This window comes from Schistocerca nitens, chromosome 3 (assembly GCF_023898315.1).
Source record: "Schistocerca nitens isolate TAMUIC-IGC-003100 chromosome 3, iqSchNite1.1, whole genome shotgun sequence".
Classification (NCBI taxonomy): Eukaryota; Metazoa; Arthropoda; class Insecta; order Orthoptera; family Acrididae; genus Schistocerca; species Schistocerca nitens.
The window spans coordinates 873,994,931-874,017,817 of record NC_064616.1 but is presented as its reverse complement, the minus strand read 5'-3'; the positions used below and the strand labels follow the sequence as shown (position 1 = coordinate 874,017,817).

Below are 22,887 nucleotides of genomic sequence, written 5' to 3'. Positions count from 1 at the left end.
TGCTGCAACATGTGTTGATATGTTTCTCACAAAAGGTAAAACACTCAACTGGCACCGAACGATTGACTAGAAAGATTCCAGGGATGAAATTATCACTGCTATAACCCTACATTGTCTCTGGGTAGCGTCCCTGCTAAAAAAGCGCGGGTCGCGGGTCTGAGTCCTGCCTCGGGCACTGGTGTGAATTATAAATGGGTATGTTCTGTACCTTCACGATTCAGACCTATATGTCGTGACTAGCCGTAATGGCAAAATATGTTGGCACATTTTAGACCAATGCGTAATATGTCGTTCCAAACAAACACTGGGTTATCTCTATAACTAGTTGCTGTATGGTACAGTTGCCGAATTCCAATTCAAAAATACTCCTGTACTGAACGCATAACTATTTTCATCTGCAATAACACTCTGCAAGCCATCGTACCGAGTTCAGATGAGGGTACCTGACAGAAGTAATATTTATTCCTCTCCCTCCCTCTGCTTCTTATCAGTGTAAATTTTCTGTGAGGGTAAGATTCTTCTCGTCCACATGGACGGGAAATCTCCCTTTATTAACTAGCTGGCTAACAATCCACGCATTGTCCGGATATTAGTTTCACCAGTTTTCTATCAGAAACGAAAACAAAACACAAACTGTGTTTGTAGTATATTTCATTTCCATATGTTCGTGAAACAGATTCTGTTCGCTGGGCTTCGCGTGTGTACAACCCGACTTTGTAAACATCTTTGTGGGAACGCCTCTTCATAGCTCCGTAGATGGCTATTGTTTTCGCCTACAGCCGTTGCGCTTTGCTGTTGAAAGCTGTCAAAAGCGCTGCCAGGTGTCGACTGTAGGAGTGTCTTAGTAGTAAAGTATAAATGTATTAAAACTTCGTGCATGATGCGGCACTTTTTTCACGCATCTCAGTGTTTATGACGTCATTTCTCTTGAACTATGTGTCTTACAATGATTTTATTTGTGTAAGTACATTCAGCGGCTTGTGTGGACACTGTGTGCGTAATCTGTTGCAAACAGAGTTAGTATCACAGAAGTACTAAATTTAAACTTCAAGCATGATGCGGCAGTTTTTCACGCATCTCATTGTTTATGATGTCATATCTTCTGAACCATGATAGGTAGGTGGTTCTTACCTCCTCAGCAATTGTTGCCTGACAGTAAAGGATATGTGTACCAAGTTTGGTTGAAGTCGGTCCAGTGGTTTAGGACAACGTGTGGAACACACACACACACACACACACACACACACACACACACACACACATGTAGGGTTGTTATGGGTGTTCCTTGCAATAATGGAAGGCCTTCATCCAATGGATACCCCCCTCTCTTGTACAATCTCTCTTGCGTATTTGCAGAGGCGGGTATAACTTTCAAATGTCCACCACAATTTTTCAGTCTGATTGGCTAGAACTCCAGACAGGTGACAAGTGCCCACGCATGCCCGACTAGCGGAAATATTGAACCTCTCGATACCATACATTTGATCTGGTCCATGACATCATCCGAATGGTGGACATAACGCACGCATCGAATACAATACTGGGTATCCATAAACACGAATTATAGCTATTCTCATGACCTAAAATTTGACGAAGATTTGAGATTTACATTCGTTGGCTTCGTCAACTCACAGCCACGCTGTCACCTTCGTAACTATCCTAGACCTTGGCTTAATGTAAACATCAGTATTTACCTCAACCTGCTTTCCAAAAACACATATAAAATTATAAATTTCATGTCTTCCGTTTACGCGTATATGTTACACGTAACATCATTACACATCTGACATCTGATATCGCTACGTTCAAAAGACACACTGATCTTATACTCTAATATCATGCTGGTTTTTGTATTCTTATTGATTTTACATGGCACTTGGTTATGTTAAATGTCATATTCCAGGTGCAGGACCGTGCAAGGATTTTCTGCAAATCATTCTGAAACTTCTAACATTTTTCAAAATGAACCACGTCTCTACAACATCCCTAATGATATCTTAAAACTACATCTTCATTAGTGTCAAGAGGTTTACTTCTTGCGGTAACACAGAAATAATTATTTCTGGCAGTACATAATATTAAGCCCCATGTCCTAGGGCAAGGAGAAAATTTATAGAAATGGCATAGCCATGACGTTGACATCTCCCCCCTTTTATTTACGTATTGTGCGGTAACGTGTCGTCTGTTTCTGTGGGATGGTTTTGTTTATGAGGTATTTTAAAGTAGTCGTGGTTTGGATGTTTCATTCATTAAAAAAATGGTTCAAATGGCTCTGAGCACTATGGGACTCAACTGCTGAGGTTATTAGTCCCCTAGAACTTAGAACTAGTTAAACCTAACTAACCTAAGGACATCACAAACATCCATGCCCAAGGCAGGATTCGAACCTGCGACCGTAGCGGTCTTGCGGTTCCAGACTGCAGCGCCTTTAACCGCACGGCCACTTCGGCCTGTTTCATTCATAAATTCGTCCAAAATAGCTTAAGGTTTGTGAGGAGTCTGCTCTTTTATTTTCATGTGGGTAATGATATGCTAATTTGAAATGTATCCGTGCAGCTCTTGACGACGATTCCTCTTAAATATTTCTCAAAATTGCAATCATACAAGAAACCACCATGAATGTATACAATGTGCTACTGGACGATAGGCGGGTAAGACTGTGTGAATTAAGGCCACAGGCATATCAGAAGGAATAATATGGTACAATTTGAATCGGCTGTGGAAAAGCTTTGTACAATGTGGATGTCGCATTTATTGAACGCTAATGAAAAGCAAACGCCAAAATGAGTTTCACAGTAGTATCTGGATCATTCTGTGTGCTGATTTGTTCTTTTGATCGGACATGGCTACACCATTTCACGCCGGAAGTGAACAACAGCCCAAGCAATCATTGCAAACTGTACCAAAAAATATGAAGTCGATTTCATCTTCCGGGAGAGTTAAGCATGGATCTTCTGGAATGCAAAAGATATTATTCTTATTGGTGATTTTACAGTGAGAAATGTGTAACTAGTTATCACTTTGCAAGGCTTCTGAAAATACTTAAAAAAAAAAAAAAAAAGAAACGAGAGAGTCGTCTCAATTGCAGACGTCATCTTCGGTGAAGAAAATGAGCCTATCCACAAATGTGCTTTGAGAATGAGAAAATTAAGCATTCGTAAGTGCAGATCTTCTAAGAACCATCCATTCAGCAGATTCGACATCCTCAAACATTTAAGAGTCCGATCCAGAGACTATGTAACTCGTAAAAAGAAATTGCTTCCAGGACTGCACTCGAGAGACGGGATCTAGTCACTGGAAGAACTGGTTTCAACCAGCTTTCTTTTCCCACTTCTATCTGTGCATTATAACCTTCAGTAAGCGATACTAATTCTGGGACCTTTCCTTGGATGCTCCTGCAGTTTACTAAAATCATATGAACTATCCCGAAAGTAGTGACTTATATGGCGCTTGTTCGCCCGATTCTTGAGTATTGTTCATCTATCTGGGATCCCTATCACGTAGGACTAATAGAGGAGATTGAGAATATCCAACGAAGAGCGGCGCCTTTCGTCACGGGATCGTTTAGCTGGCGAGAGAGCGTTACGGAGATGCTAAACAAACTCCACTGGAAGACTTCGCAAGAGAGGCGTTGTGCATCACGGAGAGATTCACCATTGAAATTTTCGGACAGCACTTTTAAGGAAGAATGGGACAACACGTTACGTCCCCCCACATACATCTCGCGTATTGACCATAAGGAGAAAATTCGAGAAATTAGAGGCAATACAGAGGCTTAACCGATAATCATTCTTCCCACGCACTATTCGCGAATGGAACAGGGTTGGAGGGACCTATAGTGATACCGAAAGTATCCTCCACCACACACCATTAAGTGGCTTGCGGAGTATGATGCAGATGTAGATGAAGACAACCCGTATTTTTTCAAAAAATTGAAAAAGTGTCTGACTACGAGGGAGAAATTTGCTCTTGGTATTTTTATGTAAGTAGTCGCTGTTATATTTTACAATGCTTTAATTGGGTGCTTAACATGCAGCAGTGCGAGTCACATTATAGGAGTTGGCCGTCAACAGGTAAATCATTGCATCAGTAATAGACCAACCAACAGTGAAACACCAAATAACTCGAATCTAATTATAGTATGGAATGGCTACAGACTAACTGCCGATGGATAAAGTGTTGATGATGATGATTTCGAGTGGTTCAACGGCCTGTTGCAAGTGTTTCAATAGGACGGCTCTAGGGCGGTTTGCGTATCCCTAACCTACCTCACTAATCCTCCAGGGAAAAGGGGGAAAAAATTGGAAATTTGTGGTAAGGTCTTATGGGACCCAACTGCTGAGGTCATCGGTCCCTAAGGTTACCCACTACTTAATCTAACTTAAAATAACTTATGCCAAGGACAACACACACACCCATGTCCGAGGGAGGACTCGAACCTCAGGCATGGGGAAGCCGTGCTGACAGTGACAAGGCGCCCGAGACCGCGCGGCTACCCCACGCGGACGGGGAAAAGGGGAGCTGCAGTTGAATGTGGAATCTGAACCACGTGTCGTCCCTGTCGAATCTTAACATCATTGATAGGCAAAGGCTAGATTAAACACAGACTGAAAATTTTTCCACTATACAACCAGGACCGACTAAGTTCTTGATATGCAAAGTATCTTAGACATATCGCACCATACCATTTTCTCCACAACTTTGTCGGTTAAACTAAATTTCACGCAAACTTTAATGGACAAAGTTAATGGATGTCTTCACATTGGCGGAAAACTGCTTCTGATCGGAAGAAACGAAGTCAGCTTGAGAATTTCGAACAGATAGTTCATAACTAATATCGTTGAATTGAGCTCGCACAATTGTGCACTTTTTGTTTGGAAGGTTATTATTGTATTGATTAGATGGTACTATATACACCAGCCCTGCATTCCTGTCCTGACGGAACATCGAGCGCCCACAGACGGCCTAGCCATCCTCTACCAGTGGCGTCATTCGGATGAAGTATGGAGGGCGTAGGGTAGGCATAACGCTCTCCTTGCTGTTGTCAGCCTCCCAGACCTTGGAACAGCTACTTCTCTCATGTTGCTCCTCAGCTGGTATCATGGGACCGAGTGCACCTCGTTTTGGTCCTCCCATCAAGGAGAAATCACTTACAGTACCAGGAACCGAACCCGTGTATTCTACATGGCATTCACATGCTGATAACTCACTATGGACACAGTTTCAGTATCTCCATCAAAAAATTTTCCTGACTGACGAATACAACGACACTTAATGACAGAAGTAGGTATTTTGGTGTCTTCAGTTTACCATAACAGATGCCCAAATATAAGGGGCGTTCAAAAAGAAACGAGCCGAAGGCATAGTAATGTATGTTAGAAGTACTGGCCCTGGCTGTTGAGACACTTGTCCCACTGTGACACAAGGCGGTGAGTGGCTGTCTCATAAAATTCCCAGGGCTGCGATGTTAACCAGTTCTGCACGTACAGCTGGACGTCGTCGTCCTAGGTGAATCGTTTGCCCCCTCAGAGCCTTTTTAAGGCGACTAAAATGGCGTAATCGTAGGAAGAGAGGTCCGGACTGTATGGCGGGTGGCCGAGAACCTCCTATTTGAATTTCTGCTGGAGTGCCGCGACTGTGTTGGCCATATGAGGCTTTGCATTGTCGTGGCGCAGAATGACCCCACGGGTGAGATTGCCTGGTCGTTTTGATTTGATCGCTTGACGAAGGGTGGTCAAGGTTTGCGTTAACGCTGGGCATTCACTGTTGTCCCGTGCTTCAGGAAGTGAATCGGAAGGGGGCTATCTTTCTCAAAGAAGAACGTCACCATAACCTTTCCTGCATTCGTGTGGACGTCCTTGGCTTTGTTTGGTGGTGGTGACACTGCATGCTTCCACTGGAGACTTCGTCGTTTCGATTCTGGTTCGAAGTGATGACACCATGACTCATCTCCAACCACCACTCGTGCCAGGAATGCATTCTCTTTCCGAGCATAGCGCTGCAGATGAGCAAGACAGTTGGTCATTTGACATGCTTCCTGGTATGGTTGAAGACTGTGGAGCACCCATTGGGTACACACTTTGCGCATGTGCAGTGGTTCCTTCATGATGGTGTGAACACTTCCGACGCTCAATCCGACCACGGCGGCTATGGTTTCCACTGTCACTCGGCGGTCCTGGGTAATGAGTGCATCCACCAGCTGGATGATGTCATCAGTAATGCAGTGTGATGTTCCAGACCGTGCATCATCAGCTAACGACGCCCGTCCATCGCTGAAGCGCTTGTGCCACGCCTTGACCCTTGCAAGAGACATGCAGTGTTCGCCGTACACTTGTGACATTCGTCGATGAATGTCCGTTCCTCCTGCTCCTTCTGCTGTCAGAAAACGAACAACACCTCTTTGCTCTTCTGTTAATGCCTCCATGTCACTGTTAGCAACACGACTGGCAGCGTTGGACGATTGATGCATACTGCTGCTAGCTCTGTATAGTCACGTGACGTGCACACTTGCCCTCTAGCGACGGGCTGTGAACTTCCACGCTCTGGTCGCAACCACACCTCGTTACACACTCCACGATATTACCCTCCTGTCACCGGTTTGCTTTAGTTTAGTTTAGTTATGTCCGGCTCGTTTCTTTTTGAACGCCCCTTATACTTCTCATCTTGCCCAAAGTACTGATCTTCAGCGTCTTAGGGTTGGGCTTTCTGAATAATGGGTTTATGTAGATAGAAATATGGAATTTTTTGTACTGCTCAGCCTGTGTGCGCATCTCGGACGCCATTATGTTACAGGGTCGTTTCTAGACAAGTCGTGCACAAGTGACAAGAAGCTTTTTTCGAATATATTTAATCGAGATAACAATCATCCAGAATAAAATACAAGAGGTAAGACAGTATTGCTTGTAGCACTCTGCCATGCAACGGCATCTGTTGTAAATTTTACCAAGTGCTTGCATTTAAAAATAATAACGGAATGGGGGTATACGAATTAGACTTTGTGGGCGTTCTCAACAGGAATCTAATATTTACTATATCTTCTTTCTTAAAGTATTTACGTAGCCTAATTATACACAATAATCATTCAGGCTCCATTATATAATCTGCTTTTGGTAAACCTTTCGACGCCGGATCGAGATGTGCAGGTATTGCAGGAAATGCTGTGAAGTAATCTGAGTGCACGGGCATTTTCCCCTTCAATCCCAACAAAATACCATCACATAAATTCCTTCCTTCATCCGCATTCCTGAATGATGAGTGTCGTTCTGTTACCACTGAATCAGAAGTTAACCCAGGCCCCGCATCTCCTCCTCCTCTCCAAGAAATTCGTAATGTCAGAGCTGAGCATTATTATCATTTTCTTCTGTTTTGCCACCCCAGCAAAAACCACGCAGTACCACACGTGCGAGGCGGGAGAAAAATACAGGTTGCTATCTGTCCTCACCAGTTCATCGTAGTCTTATTACAAGAGAGAAGAGAAAATTTCATTTAAAAAACTCTCAGAGCAAGAAGGTCAAGGGTTGCAGAAATGCGATCGATTTCAAAGAGAAACCTTGATATCCAGAACAGGATTCATCTTCATCATCACGTTAAGCTGAGTCGGAGGAATAAAACATACCTTCAGGTTCCTGCAGCATCAGTTATTACGAACCTAAATCTGTGAAGAAAGGGGAGTGATAAGTGCAAGGAGTGGTTTCACTGAATTTGTGTGTAGGCTGCTGGTCGTAGCCGATTCCGCTGTGGGAAATACATGCATCAACTACTGGAACAGTTAAAAAGTGTAATCTTCCATGCTGTGTGTAACTGTATGACAATTTACAATGATTCACGTAACCTCATTTACAATTCAAATAGCCCCACAAATTTTAAATTTTTCCATTGTTTCAACATTTTGAATTTTGCTATTTACAATGAAGAAAAATAGATCTTTAGGAAATTTGCGTTTATCATATAAAAGCTATAATTATGTTCCATTGACCATTACAATTTAACACGTGTAATAAAATATTTACTGCCCCTTTGGCACCCAAAAAGTTGAAATTATTCATTTAGCCCCACCTTAGCCCATCCTGTAAAATCTCTGTAGTTGGAGATGACCAGCACACTTTCCGAAGTTGTAGTTTACTTGCTCTCATCTCAAAACTGAATACACAATTCTCATTTCACAATATCAGATCACTATTTTTAAACATATTAGACGTATTACAAAATTTGTTCCTCTTCACAAGTGTGGTTCAACTCGGCAGCGACCGGAAACTTTCATGATGCCATTTAAAATGTTTAGTTTTCTCTACTCAACAGCAATAGCTGTGGAATAGCTACCCATTTACATTTTTTCCATTTCCAGCCGATTCCTGGTAATGTGAGGACCATCATTTAAGTCGTCCTTAGAGGTAGGAATTTCACCAATAGTATCTTATGTCGTTTTAGAGAAAAATTGCTGGTACGATAGGTTTGCGCCCCTGATATAATGATATGATGCGGTTATGTACACTGCTGGCCAATAAAGATGCCACACTAGAAAAGATACAAGCAACGAAATTTTACTTATTGTAAGTTTACAGTGTAATAAAAAGAATACATGATTAAACTCATTAAATCTCTTGGTTGTTTAGGGCACACCTGGTGTTAAATTTAGTACACAGAGCTGCCACCTCTGATAGCTACAACTCTCTAACCCACCAGCACACTGAGTCGAACTGAGTTTGGATGACAGATACTGGCACAAGGCCGGCCGCGGTGGTCTAGCGGTTCTAGGCGCTCAGTCAGGAACCGCGCGACTGCTACGTTCGCAGGTTCGAATCCTGCCTCGGGCATGGATGTGTGTAATGTCCTTAGGTTAGTTAGGTTTAAGTAGTTCTAAGTTCTAGGGGACTTGTGACCACAGCTGTTGAGTCCCATAGTGCTCAGAGCCATTTGCCACTGGCTCAACATTCCGTCTTGTTACAACATGATGCCGGGATTTATCATTCGTAGCGTCTGACGAATGATGGAATGCCAGTCGCTGGACAACCGATGACCAGATGTTGTCAGTGAATGAAAGATATGGACAACGTACACGCCATGGCAACAGTCGAACACACTCTGTAATACGTCACAAACACCTCGAAGGTAAAACACCACCAACGGTCTTAACACGCCAGAAATGTAACGCCTGAAGTCCACAGTACCAGCTCTGCGTACGAGAGGTGATCTTGTTGTATACCCAGTAGCCCTCCGTACCATCACGCCAGGTTCTGTGCCCGTATGACGATGATGAATGCAGTCTCAGAACTTTCGTTCTGTTCGCTGCTTCCACGCACGGATAATCTATTGTGATGCTGCACGCAGAATCGGAACTCTACTGAAAAGACGACGTGATGCCACTCCTGCATCTAGTGTTGTTGGGACGCACCACTCTCTGCAATCGCCGCAAGGGAAGCCGCAGCAATTACCGTGTGCTGTGTATGCATGTTGTTTTAGATGTTGTCACACTGTCCATGTGGACAGGTATCTTGCTGCAAATAACCCCATATCCTGATTCAAGCTACCGGACGTGCCTGTATGATCTTGTACGGCCGCGTAAACAATATGTGCGTCCTCTCGGGCGCAAGTCACGCGGGGTCGTTGAAACGCAGTACGTCGTTCAGTATGGCCCTTTTAATCCCATCGCCTCCATATTTGCTTGACAGTCATGGAACTAACTCGAGGAGCAATATCACGGAAAGACGTACTGCAGTGTTGATAGGCCACAGTCCAATCACTGCCTAATTCCTACATGTCATGATGAAAGTTTGAGGCGTAACATTGTCTTTTCGCATACAATATTCAAATGCGATTTTTGAAGCGCAAACCGGCTGCACAATATTTCTTTATATACAGGGTGATTTAGCTGTCCCTACCTATGGATATTATGCAGTACACAGTGCCTTCAAAAACCACACGTGAGGTATTCGTATTTTCTCGTTCGCTACGCGCAAACTGTTAGTCCTACAGAAAATGAACAGGGCCATCATGTGGGAAGTTTAATGGAGTTAAATTTTGTACTGAGATACGTTGTCGCTGGTGGCTACAGTTTTCGAGATATTCAAGAAAAACTCGTTTGAAGCTCACTTCTGTACGTTTTTCTTGAATAATTCGAAAACTATGGCCTCTATCGAAAACGTATCCCAGTACGATGTAGGTTGTTTTTTTTAACTGGAGACAACGAAATATCTCGAAAACCACACAGGGTACGGAAAAAAATGTTTCAGATGAAATATTAATGTTAGTAAAGGGAATGTCTGTGTGAGCTACAAGTGTCCACCTCCTAACCCCCCCCCCCCCCTCCCCCCCTTCGTGGACGGTTTCAACTTTGTGTTTTCATATCAAAGAACCCTATTTTAATGGAAATTCGGACTCTATGCCAAAAATATGTACAGTTTACTCAAACCATTATTTTCCATTCGTGGGAAATGGTGCCGTAATCAACAAATATCTAATGTGCCTGTGTTTACAATTAAGAATCGACACTGTTCATTCTATATTTCATTTACGATGTGTGTGTGTTTCCATCCAACCACCATATCTCTCGCACTGGCCACTACGAGGCTACTGGCGGAAATCAAACCACAACCATAAGGTAAAATATCCTCGAAGTGATAGTGAAAGTCCCACGTGCCACGGATAGTCACCGAAATCAAGTACCCCAGTGGTGAGAGGCAAGCGGACTCGATGATACCAAGCATCCCGATGGGAATAGAGAACTATTACATCCACATTTTCTAACCAGACACTGAAACAGCGAACCATATTGTATCCAACACTAATGTGCATTTCCAACATAAATATCAACCGTTAGAACACAAACATTTACGTTTAAATCGTAAATGATATGTAGACTCAAGTATGTCTATTCTTAATTCTAAAAAAGAGACACACTTGATATTTTTTGATTACAGCGCCTTCTACCACTAATAGACAACAATGGTTTGAGAAAAACGTATGTATTTTTGGGCGTACAGTCCGCAAATGCCATGAAAATAGTGTCTTCCCATTTGAAAATAAACATTTGACACCGCCCACGCAGGAAGGATGGTTAGGAGGTGGTCGGTTGTAGCGCAGACCCTTACTAATATTAAATCATTATTAACGTTTCACCTAGAACATTTTTTAGTACGACACATCATTTCCGAGACATTTAGTTGTCCCAAGTTCAATAACACACTTTGTAGTATGTAGACAACGTTACTTGTACCATTTTTGTGCGGTTGGGATGAAATGCTACTCATTCAAGGCACAGAGGAATTAAAGACATTAGCTGCCGGTGAGCACTGATTAAATCAGTGGGGCAAGTTGAAAATTTGTACCAGACTGGGATTCGAACATGGAGCTCCTGCTTACTAGGCAGACGTGCTGACCACTACGGGCCGGCCGCTGTGGCCGAGCGGTTCTAGGCGCTTTAGTCCGGAACCACGCGGCTGCTACGGTCGCAGGTTCGAATCCTGCCAGGGGCATGGATGTGTGTGATGTCCTTAGGTTAGTTAGGTTCACGTAGTTCTAAGCCTAGGGGACTGATGACCTCAGATGTTAAGTCTCATAATGCTTAGAGCCATTTGAACCATTTTTTTTTACCACTACTCCATCTGCACATAACTGTTACCGCAACTGTACGGACTACCCTAGCACGCCTCCCGTCAGCCTCAAATTCTCAACTTATACCACACACTACTCATCCCGTGTCCTGATTTAGGTTTTCCGTGATTTCCCTAAATCGCTCCAGGCAAATGCCGGGATGGTTCCTTTCAAAGGGCACGGCCGACTTCCTTTCCCATCCTTCCCTGATCCGATGAGACCGATGACCTCGCTGTCTGGTCTCCTTCCCCAAACCAACCAACCACACACTACTCATATACACTCCTGGAAATGGAAAAAAGAACACATTGACACCGGTGTGTCAGACCCACCATACTTGCTCCGGACACTGCGAGAGGGCTGTACAAGCAATGATCACACGCACGGCACAGCGGACACACCAGGAACCGCGGTGTTGGCCGTCGAATGGCGCTAGCTGCGCAGCATTTGTGCACCGCCGCCGTCAGTGTCAGCCAGTTTGCCGTGGCATACGGAGCTCCATCGCAGTCTTTAACACTGGTAGCATGCCGCGACAGCGTGGACGTGAACCGTATGTGCAGTTGACGGACTTTGAGCGAGGGCGTATAGTGGGCATGCGGGAGGCCGGGTGGACGTACCGCCGAATTGCTCAACACGTGGGGCGTGAGGTCTCCACAGTACATCGATGTTGTCGCCAGTGGTCGGCGGAAGGTGCACGTGCCCGTCGACCTAGGACCGGACCGCAGCGACGCACGGATGCACGCCAAGACCGTAGGATCGTACGCAGTGCCGTAGGGGACCGCACCGCCACTTCCCAGCAAATTAGGGACACTGTTGCTCCTGGGGTATCGGCGAGGACCATTCGCAACCGTCTCCATGAAGCTGGGCTACGGTCCCGCACACCGTTAGGCCGTCTTCCGCTCACGCCCCAACATCGTGCAGCCCGCCTCCAGTGGTGTCGCGACAGGCGTGAATGGAGGGACGAATGGAGACGTGTCGTCTTCAGCGATGAGAGTCGCTTCTGCCTTGGTGCCAATGATGGTCGTATGCGTGTTTGGCGCCGTGCAGGTGAGCGCCACAATCAGGACTGCATACGACCGAGGCACACAGGGCCAACACCCGGCATCATGGTGTGGGGAGCGATCTCCTACACTGGCCGTACACCACTGGTGATCGTCGAGGGGACACTGAATAGTGCACGGTACATCCAAACCGTCATCGAACCCATCGTTCTACCATTCCTAGACCGGCAAGGGAACTTGCTGTTCCAACAGGACAATGCACGTCCGCATGTATCCCGTGCCACCCAACGTGCTCTAGAAGGTGTAAGTCAACTACCCTGGCCAGCAAGATCTCCGGATCTGTCCCCCATTGAGCATGTTTGGGACTGGATGAAGCGTCGTCTCACGCGGTCTGCACGTCCAGCACGAACGCTGGTCCAACTGAGGCACCAGGTGGAAATGGCATGGCAAGCCGTTCCACAGGACTACATCCAGCATCTCTACGATCGTCTCCATGGGAGAATAGCAGCCTGCATTGCTGCGAAAGGTGGATATACACTGTACTAGTGCCGACATTGTGCATGCTCTGTTGCCTGTGTCTATGTGCCTGTGGTTCTGTCAGTGTGATCATGTGATATATCTGACCCCAGGAATGTGTCAATAAAGTTTCCCCTTCCTGGGACAATGAATTCACGGTGTTCTTATTTCAATTTCGAGGAGTGTAGAAAGCCTGCTCTTTAGCCTATTTACTCACGGTATCTCGCTGATTCCTGTAAAAGTTCGAGCTTGTTGTGCACCTGCACCGAAGAGATAACTGGGCGTCATCACCTTAATAGTATAGGCGGTGGCTGTTCTTTCAGAAATGTCTGCCTAGTAAGTAGGAGATCCGCGTTCGAATACTGCTCCGGTACAAATTTTCAACCTGTCACATTGATGTAAATCATTGCCCACTGGCAGCTTTCTTTAATTCCTTTGCGTCTTGATTCATAGTGACTGCAGGATTTAAATGGTGTCTGTTCTTTTGGACATGTCCGGAAGAACATACATGCTAATCATTTGCATATCCAAGTACACTGAAGCGCCAGAGAAACTGGTATAGGCATACGTATTCAAATGCAGAGATATGTGAACAGGCACAATACGGCGCTGCGGTCGGCAACGCCTATATAAGACGACAAATGACTGGTGCAGTTGTTAGATCGTTTACTACTGCTACAATGGCAGGTTATCAAGATTAAGTGAGTTCGAACGTGGTGTTATAGTCGGCGCACGAGCGATGGGACACGCATCTCCAAGGTAGCGATGAAGTGGGGAGTCTCATTTCAAATTGTATCGAGCGGATGGACGTGTACGGGTATGGAGACAACCGCATGAATCCATGGACCCTGCACGTCAGCAGGGGACTGTTCACACTGGTGGAGGCTCTGTAATGGTGTGGGACGTGTGCAGTTGGAGTGATTGGGACCCCTGATACATCTAGATACGACTCTGACAGGTGACACGTACGTAAGCATCATGTCTGCTCACGTGCATCCATTCATGTCCACTGTTCATTCAGACGGACTTGGGCAATTCCAACAGTACAATGCGACACCCTACGCATCCAGAATTGCTACAGACTGGCTCGAGGAACATTCTTCTGAGTTTAAACACTTCCGCTGCCCACCAGACTTCCCAGGCATGAACATTATTGACCATATCTGGAATTCCTTGCAACGTGCTGTTCAGAAGAAACCTCCACCCGCTGGTACTGTTACGGATTTATGAACAGCGTTACAGGATTCGTGGAGTCAGTTCCATCCAGTGCTACTTCAGATATCAGTCGAGTCCATGCCACGTCGCGTTGTGCCACTTCTGCGTGCTTGCGGTGACCCTACACGATGTTCGGCAGGTGTACCAGTTTCTTTGGCTTTTCAGTGTATATAGTGCATTTCATACCAGTCTGACGTTTGTTGCATGCCACCTTAGTATTGTTGTTATTTTAATGGCCAGCATTATATTTTAAGAGCAGGCTGCGGAAGAAATCAGTGTGGATGTACAAGGTGTTTATTTCAACCCACCCACAATGTCAGTCAGAAAAGTAAAAGTGATTTGAAAACAAAAACAGTGGACCAAATGTAAGCACAACTCAAAAAATGTTTCTTCACCCTTTAGTACTAGCAGTTAGCAAGACAATAGACAATTTTTGTCTTTATTAGAACAATGGCGTTAGCGAAAGCCGAACACTCGCACACACAGCCAACTGTTCTAAAGTGGTGAACGAAATCATTGTGCTACACTCGTGAACTCTGCATTTTCCTCTACTTTAGAGAAATACTAATTTGTTTTAAAAGTCGTGCTGTCGTCAGTCGATTTCCTCCATAACACCTTCATGGTGTTATTTTAATGGCCAGCAATATACATTTCTTTTGTATCGTTGCACTGTGGTGGCTGCTGATATACAACAAAATGCATTACAGCGTACTGAGTCTAAAATAGCTGAACGTTCTTTGATCAATAACTCTGTAGAATTTGACGTGTTATCAGAAATTCTAAAAATAGTTCAACTCGATGGTTTCTCGTCTATAATCTTAATACCCGAAACATTCCACTACATTTTTCGAATTTTTTATTCTCCGGGCGATACATATCCGTTGTGAACAGTGGTTCTGATAGTAATGGTCTAGTCCCAAGTCGTAACCGAGTGTATTAGGGTCTCGCGCAAGTGGTCGCGCTCCAGGCAAAAAGTGTTTCGCAACCACTACCTTCGCGTAAACAACAAAGGACGAAGAAAATACGCGAAATTCATCATTTCAAGGTGTTTCTCTGTAACAGATACGATCTGTGTTGTGTTTTATCTCCTTCGTGTTTTAGCAAGTGATATGAAACGCATACGATTGGTGAGCATGTAGGTGACTCGAATCAGAGCGGATCACAATATCTCAGAGAGCTTATATCGAAGAGTGTTGTAAATTGCTGGTTTAGCCTCACCAAAGTGTTACTAAAAAGGGGAGACCACTACGTTGGGATCACAGATTTACTTCAAACTTTGTACACCTTTAGTAGGCCATTAAGACAACATAATGTGCAAGGAGTAAGATGCACTACTCTGGCAATTCCGAGAATATCGCAAGAGTAGTTTTACGCGTCTGGTATGTAACTGATGTATCTGTGCAAAGAGACGTAGTAATAGAGTTCGTGGTGGTTAAGTCTATACGGCTGGTCCCGGCTTAGGTTCGAGTCCTCCCTCGGGCATGGGTGTGTGTGTTTGTCCTTTGGATAATTTAGGTTAAGTAGTGTACGAGGTGTGGCTAGAAAAAAACCGGACTAGTACTGGTGAAACAATAAAACGAATGCAATAAGGCTGAAAGTCGCGTGGCCTGTCACGTGACTCTCGCTCCGCCTACTGCTCGAGTTTCATCTGCCTCCTGCACTCAGTCTGCCCGTGGCGTCTGTTTTAAGTAGTTGACGTTTTGTCTGTGCGTCGGAAAATGTTGAGTGTACAGAAAGAATAGCGTGTTAACATCAAATTCTGTTTCAAACTAGGAAAATCTGCAAGTAAAACGTTTGTAATGTTACAACAAGTGTACGGCGATGATTGTTTATCGCGAACACAAGTGTTTGAGTGGTTTAAACGATTTAAAGATGGCCGCGAAGACACCAGTGATGACACTCGCACTGGCAGACCATTGTCAGCAAAAACTGATGTAAACATTGAAAAAATCGGTAAACTTGTTCGACAAGATCGCCGTTTAACAATCAGAGCAGTGTCTGAGTTAACAGGAGTTGACAAGGAAAGTGTCGAACAAGTTTACCGATTTTTTCAATGTTTGCATCAGTTTTTGCTGACAATGGTCTGCCAGTGCGAGTGTCATCACTGGTGTCTTCGCGGCCATCTTTAAATCGTTTAAACCACTCAAACACTTGTGTTCGCGTTAAACAATCATCGCCGTACACTTGTTGTAACATTACAAACGTTTCACTTGCAGATTTTCCTAGTTTGAAACAAAATTTGATGTTAACACGCTGTTCTTTCTGTGCACTCAACATTTTCCGACGCACACACAAAACGTCAACTACTTAAAACAGACGCCACAGGCAGACTGAGTGCAGGAGGCAGATGAAACTCGAGCAGTAGGCGGAGCGAGAGTCACGTGACAGGCCACGCGACTTTCAGCCTTATTGCATTCGTTTTATTGTTTCACCAGTACTAGTCCGGTTTTTTTCTAGCCACACCTCGTATAAGCTTAGGGACTGATGACCTTAGCAGTTAAGTCCCATAAGATTCCACACACATTTGGTGGTTAAGTGATAAACGTTTGTGCTTTGTAAGATGAAGACGTATGAGGCGGCGGTTCTAAACCCACTCACATTTATTTTTTTCATCACTGGTGATATTATTTAAATTATATTACATTTGAGAGGTAATATAATGAAACAAAAAAACACATGTATTTGCATGAAATTTCAATTTATGTTTTCCATGTCTGTATGACAAATACCGTCCTGCAATGTGTGATCTCGAGAGCAGATTCGACGAGTAATTGCACATCACTCTTGTGGTCTGGCACATTGTGACTTACTATGTTACTGACTGTGAATAACGTCAATCGCACCATTATTTATCGAGGTTTGGCATGGGCCTTCCAGGTCTGTCCCTCGTCCTTGACGATTTAATTACAGATAGTAAATAGTCAAATAAGATATGAAATTCACTACGTGATGAAAATGCACTTGTTTTTTTTCATTATATTGCCTCTCAAAAGTCATAAATTAAATAACGTGGCCAGTGATGAAAGAATAATGGATTAAAAAATAAGTGCTCTTGGGATTCGCTTTGTCCACGACCTTCGAGCAACGCCTTACCGATAGTACATCAGTCACATAATACACGCGTAAAACTTCTCTTCCGATTTTCTTCGAACTGCCAGAATAGTGAACCTTAATACTAGTACATTATGTAGTTTTAACGGCCCACTAAGGCTGTACGAAGTTTGAAGTAAATCCGTGATCCCTGCGGCGTGGTCTCGCCTTGTAAGATGCTAGAGTTGCTTGAATGGAAAATTCACAAATCATACTTTTGAAGAAATGTAGAGAATAATAGTTTCCGAAAGACAGTAAGAGAGTAGGCCTACTACTGACTTCATGGCTGATAGTTCTTTTTTTTTCTTTTTCTCCATACTCGAGTGGAACAAAAATGGTAGATTTTAATAAAAGTACAAAGAAATGTCAGCCGTGTAATACAAATAGACTTGCAGAATACCCGTATCGTTCGAGGAATCACTATCTATGCCTTGTGTATGATTAGTGTAGGAAATGCACGGATAATGATGGACAGAACAATCAATTGAATAGTTATCCATGAATTGATTTAGGAAGTCACAGAAAAATTAATTTTGATGGTCGTTCGGGGATTTTGAGCCTACTCTTCTTGAATGTGATCATTACCTTATATACTAGCCCACTTTGTTAGATGTCAACATCCATCAAGGACTTCTGTACCTTCTGATTCATTAATAGATTATTTACGTTTAGTTGCTTGGTAATGGAACACAAAATAAGCGGGCTTTAGCTTCATTTCATTCTTCTGTCTTTAGGTAAATGAATAACGTTCTGCCGGTCGAAGTGGCCGTGCGGTTATAGGCGCTGCAGTCTGGAACCGCAAGACCGCTACGGTCGCAGGTTCGAATCCTGCCTCGGGCATGGATGTTTGCGATGTCCTTAGGTTAGTTAGGTTTAACTAGTTCTAAGTTCTAGGGGACTAATGACCTCAGCAGTTGAGTCCCATAGTGCTCAGAGCCATTTTTTTTTTTTTTTTAATAACGTTCTCGCTCAAAGATAATCGAAGAAAGCCTGTAGTTATAACATTTCAGTGATAGCATTGGCGTGCGCACGAAAGCTGTGGAAAATGCCGCGATTGGTAATAGTAGTTTCACAGCGTGGTTATGCTCACATTCCTACCTGTTGTGCAGATAAAGTCGTTTCTGTCGTGTCAACGGTTTCCAGAAGTCGCAAAATGTATGTAAGCGTATCGGCGGACAATTGGAACAATAATGTTATCTCGTGCAGTTAAGTTCTTTTATCGCTGTTCACAAAGTAAGTGCGGTGAGCCTGTTATACTGTTAGTGCAAATAAAATAATAACTGCGAGTTGCAGCATACAGGAAACGTGAACAATGAGTCGTAAGTGCGTGGTTAACTACGCAAAATAATGTGTTATTGTTTGGCCACCTTTAGTCTGCCATGCAACTGTGAGTAAATGCAACAGCGAACGTCAATCTTGTATCGCGAATAATCAATTTTGACACCTCATTAATTTGTGATTTTCGGAAATCCAGATGTTCAGTCATCGTCAACATATCCCACGTCGTTCCATCTTATTCGATAGGTCGGCGAAGGTGTTCACAGTATTTTGGTAACTAATATGTCTTGATGACCAGGAATAGCTTGATAAAACTTGTGAACTAAGTACATTTTAATTAAACTGATCAGATTTGATCGACGTGATGTTCGCACTGACGTTTCATGCGTAGGGGAAAACATTAGGTGATAAGAAAATCCACTTCACTCATAACGACTTGTGCTATTACGACGTAGGATTAGTCACAGTAATAGTTTGACCCTGAAGCATGAAACCAGTGAAAATCGTGTTCAAAATGTTCAAATGTGTGTGAAATCTTGTGGGACTTAACTGCTAAGGTCATCAGTCCCTAAGCTTACACACTACTTAACCTAACTTACCCTAAGGACAAACACATTCACACACACACACACACCAATGCCCGAGGGAGGACTCGAACCTCCGCCGGGACCAGCCGCTCAGGCCATGACTGCAGCGCCTAAGACCGCTCGGCTAATCCCGCGCGGCGAAAATCGTGTTAACGTGCCATTTCCGTTCAGTTCGTAAGAATGTCTCCCCTCGTCTATGTGATACCGAGACAGTATTTAACCATACAAAAAATAAGCATTACTAGAAACCTTACACTTTTAGAGCTAGAACTGACTGATTTGTCTGCAAAGTGCGAAAGTTTTTTTTCGGTTGGTGCGTCATTTTGCGCAGGATGTCGGTGGGCAGGGAAACTGGGTCGTCGTTTCCGTCTGAGGGATAGCGAGTTCTTTTCTTAGCGTCATTATCGTCTAGAGGAAGCGCCGGATGTTGCGACAGTTATCCCAGGTGACGAGCCGACGAGAAAGACAACCTACACACTAATGAACGTCACACTTACGTAGCTTGCGACGTATATGCTCCATTGTCCTCCTCCCTCATATAACAGGTCGCACGTTATGACTGTAAGTCGCCATCTCAGTTAATGTCCTTAATATACGGGCTAGCTTCAATATTACAGATGTAGAAGAGACTTCAGGAGTTAAACGACATACTTTAAGAGGTGTGAGTATTGACCGGTCTGAGGGAAGCATCATCTAAATATATAATCTGTTCATAACTATTTTACGAACTGTACAATTTTGGAACACGTATTATGTTCGAGTATAATGACTTTTCTGGAGACTAGGAATCTACTCTGTAGGAATCAGTATGGGTTTCGAAAAAGACGATCGTGTGAAACCCAGCTCACGCTATTCGTCCACGAGACTCAGAGGGCCATAGACACGGGTTCACAGGTACATGCCGTGTTTCTTGACTTCCGCAAGGCGTTCGATACAGTTCCCCACAGTCGCTTAATGAACAAAGTAAGAGCATATGGACTATCAGACCAATTGTGTGATTGGATTGAAGAGTTCCTAGATAACAGAACGCAGCATGTCATTCTCAGTGGAGCGAAGCCTTCCGAAGTAAGAGTGATTTCAGGTGTGCCGCAGGGGAGTGTCATAGGACCGTTGCTATTCACAATATACATAAATGACCTTGTGGATGACATCGGAAGTTCACTGAGGCTTTTTGCAGATGATGCTGTTGTATGTCGAGAGGTTGTAACAATGGAAAATTGTACTGAAATGCAGGAGGATCTGCAACGAATTGACGCATGGTGCAGGGAATGGCAATTGAATCTGAATGTAGACAAGTGTAATGTGCTGCGAATACAAAGAAAGAAAGATCCTTTATCATTTAGCTACAATATAGCAGGTCAGCAAATGGAAGCAGTTAATTCCATAAATTATCTGGGAGTAGGCATTAGAAGTGATTTAAAATGGAATGATCATATAAAGGTGATCGTCGGTAAAGCAGATGCCAGACTGAGATTCATTGGAAGAATCCTAAGGAAATGCAATCCGAAAGCAAAGGAAGTAGGTTACAGTACACTTGTTCGCCCACTGCTTGAATATTGCTCACCAGTGTGGGAACCGTACCAGATAGGGTTGATAGAAAAGATAGAGAAGATCCAACGGAGAACAACGCGCTTCGTTACAGGATCCTTTAGTAATCGCCAAAGCGTTACGGAGATGATAGATAAACTCCAGTGGAAGACTTTGCAGGACAGACGCTCAGTAGCTCGGTACGAGCTTTTGTTGAAGTTTCGAGAACATACCTTCACCGAGGAGTCAAGCAGTATATTGCTCCCTCCTACGTATATCTCGCGAAGAGACCATGAGGATAAAATCAGAGAGATTAGAGCCCACACAGAGGCATACCGACATTCTTTCTTTCCACGAACGAGACTGGAATAGAAGTGAGAACCGATAGAGGTACTCAAAGTACCCTCCGCCACATACCGTCAGATGGCTTGCGGAGTTTGGATGTAGATGTAGATGAAACTCTATGAAGTTCACCGCGTTTGCAATTTTGGCTGTTTGAACTCGCACATCCTTTGTTCAGATATGTGTATACCAAATACAAAATTGTTGAGGCTTTCGTGGCCACTTGTTGACAAACTGCCTATTGGCTTCTGTCTCGGGTTCTTCGGCCGACGTTCATCTAATGATTTTTCTGACGTTTCGCCAGCACGAGTGGCTGGCATTGTCAAAGCTTCACCCTCCATTGCCGGTGGTGAACTGGAGCCGAGCTCGCGGGCGCAGGCTGTATGTACCTGGCGCGCCAACGTCCGAGGGCTTCTCCGCGGTCATTTCCGGTGCGGTTCTCCTCTTGCTACCTGCGACGGTCGTTCGCTGCAGTACGGGAAGCCAGGATCCGTTGACCTTAAGGCTTTCCTCTTTCTTGTTCAAACTGTTCGCGTGTTTTTGTATTTCTACAGCTTCTCTGAACAAGCGCGTGTGATAGTGCTTCTCTACAGCCAGAACTTCCGTGTCGGCGAATTTTATTACATGGTCGGTCTCATTCAGTGCGTGCTCTGCCACGGCCGATTTCTCCACCTGCCCCAACCTGCAATGTCGCTTATGCTCTTTGATCCTGGTGTTAATGGATCGTCCAGTCATTCCGACATAAACTTTTCCGCATGTGCATGGTATGCGGTATATTCCCGACATTGCAAGTGGGTCTCTTTTCTCCTTCGCCGATCTAAGACACTCTTTGATCTTCCTTGTCGGTTTGAAAATCGTCTTTACGCCATGTTTGCGCATTATACGGCCGATTCTGTCCGTCACTCTGGGAATGTATGGCAGAAAGGCCGTACCCGACAATTCTTTTTCCGGTTCCTTACTTCGCCGAGGTTTGGGCTCTGTTACACTTCTAATATAATTTGTGGAGTAACCATTGCTCCTCAGGACAGTTTCCAGGTGTTGCATTTCTCGTTTGAGGTGTTGCGGCTCACATATTCGTCCTGCTCTCGTTACGAGCGTACTAATCATGCCTCTTTTCTGGCTCGGGTGGTGGTTTGACAGTTTGTGCAGGTATCGGTCCGTGTGAGTCGGTTTTCGATACACGCTGTGTCCCAGATCTTCGCCGTCCCTTGTGACCAGAACATCTAGAAATGGCAGTTTCTTGTCCTTTTCTACTTCCATGGTAAATGTTATGTTGGCATGGAGGCTGTTCAAGTGTCTTAGGAAGTCACTGAGCTGTTCTTCACCATGGCTCCACACCACGAAAGTATCATCGACGTACCTGTACCACACCTTAGGTTTGCAAGTCGCCGAGTCCAGTGCCTGTGCTTCGAATTGTTCCATGAAGAAGTTGGCCACCACTGGACTGAGAGGACTACCCATGGCGACGCCTTCCAGCTGTTCGTAGAAATCGCCATTCCACGTGAAATAGCTCGTGGTGAGACATGCATGGAAGAGCTTTCTGATGTCTAGCGGAAAAATGGAACCGATGTGCTCCAGAGCGTCACTGAGTGGCACTTTCGTAAATAACGAAACAACATCAAAGCTGACCAGGATGTCGTTTGGTGCAAGTTTCAGTTTCTTCAGCTTCTCAATGAAATGTCCTGAGTCCTTAATGTATGTGTCGGTCTTCCCCACGTGTGGCTGGAGCAGAGAGGCCAAGT

At 44.3% G+C, this 22,887-nt stretch overlaps 1 protein-coding gene across 1 annotated transcript in view; it reads left to right on the top strand.

Annotated features, from left to right (window-relative positions):
* LOC126249797 (rhythmically expressed gene 5 protein) overlaps nt 1-22,887 on the top strand; it is a 208,695-nt gene that overhangs the window by 415 nt on the left and 185,393 nt on the right. The window lies entirely within an intron of this gene.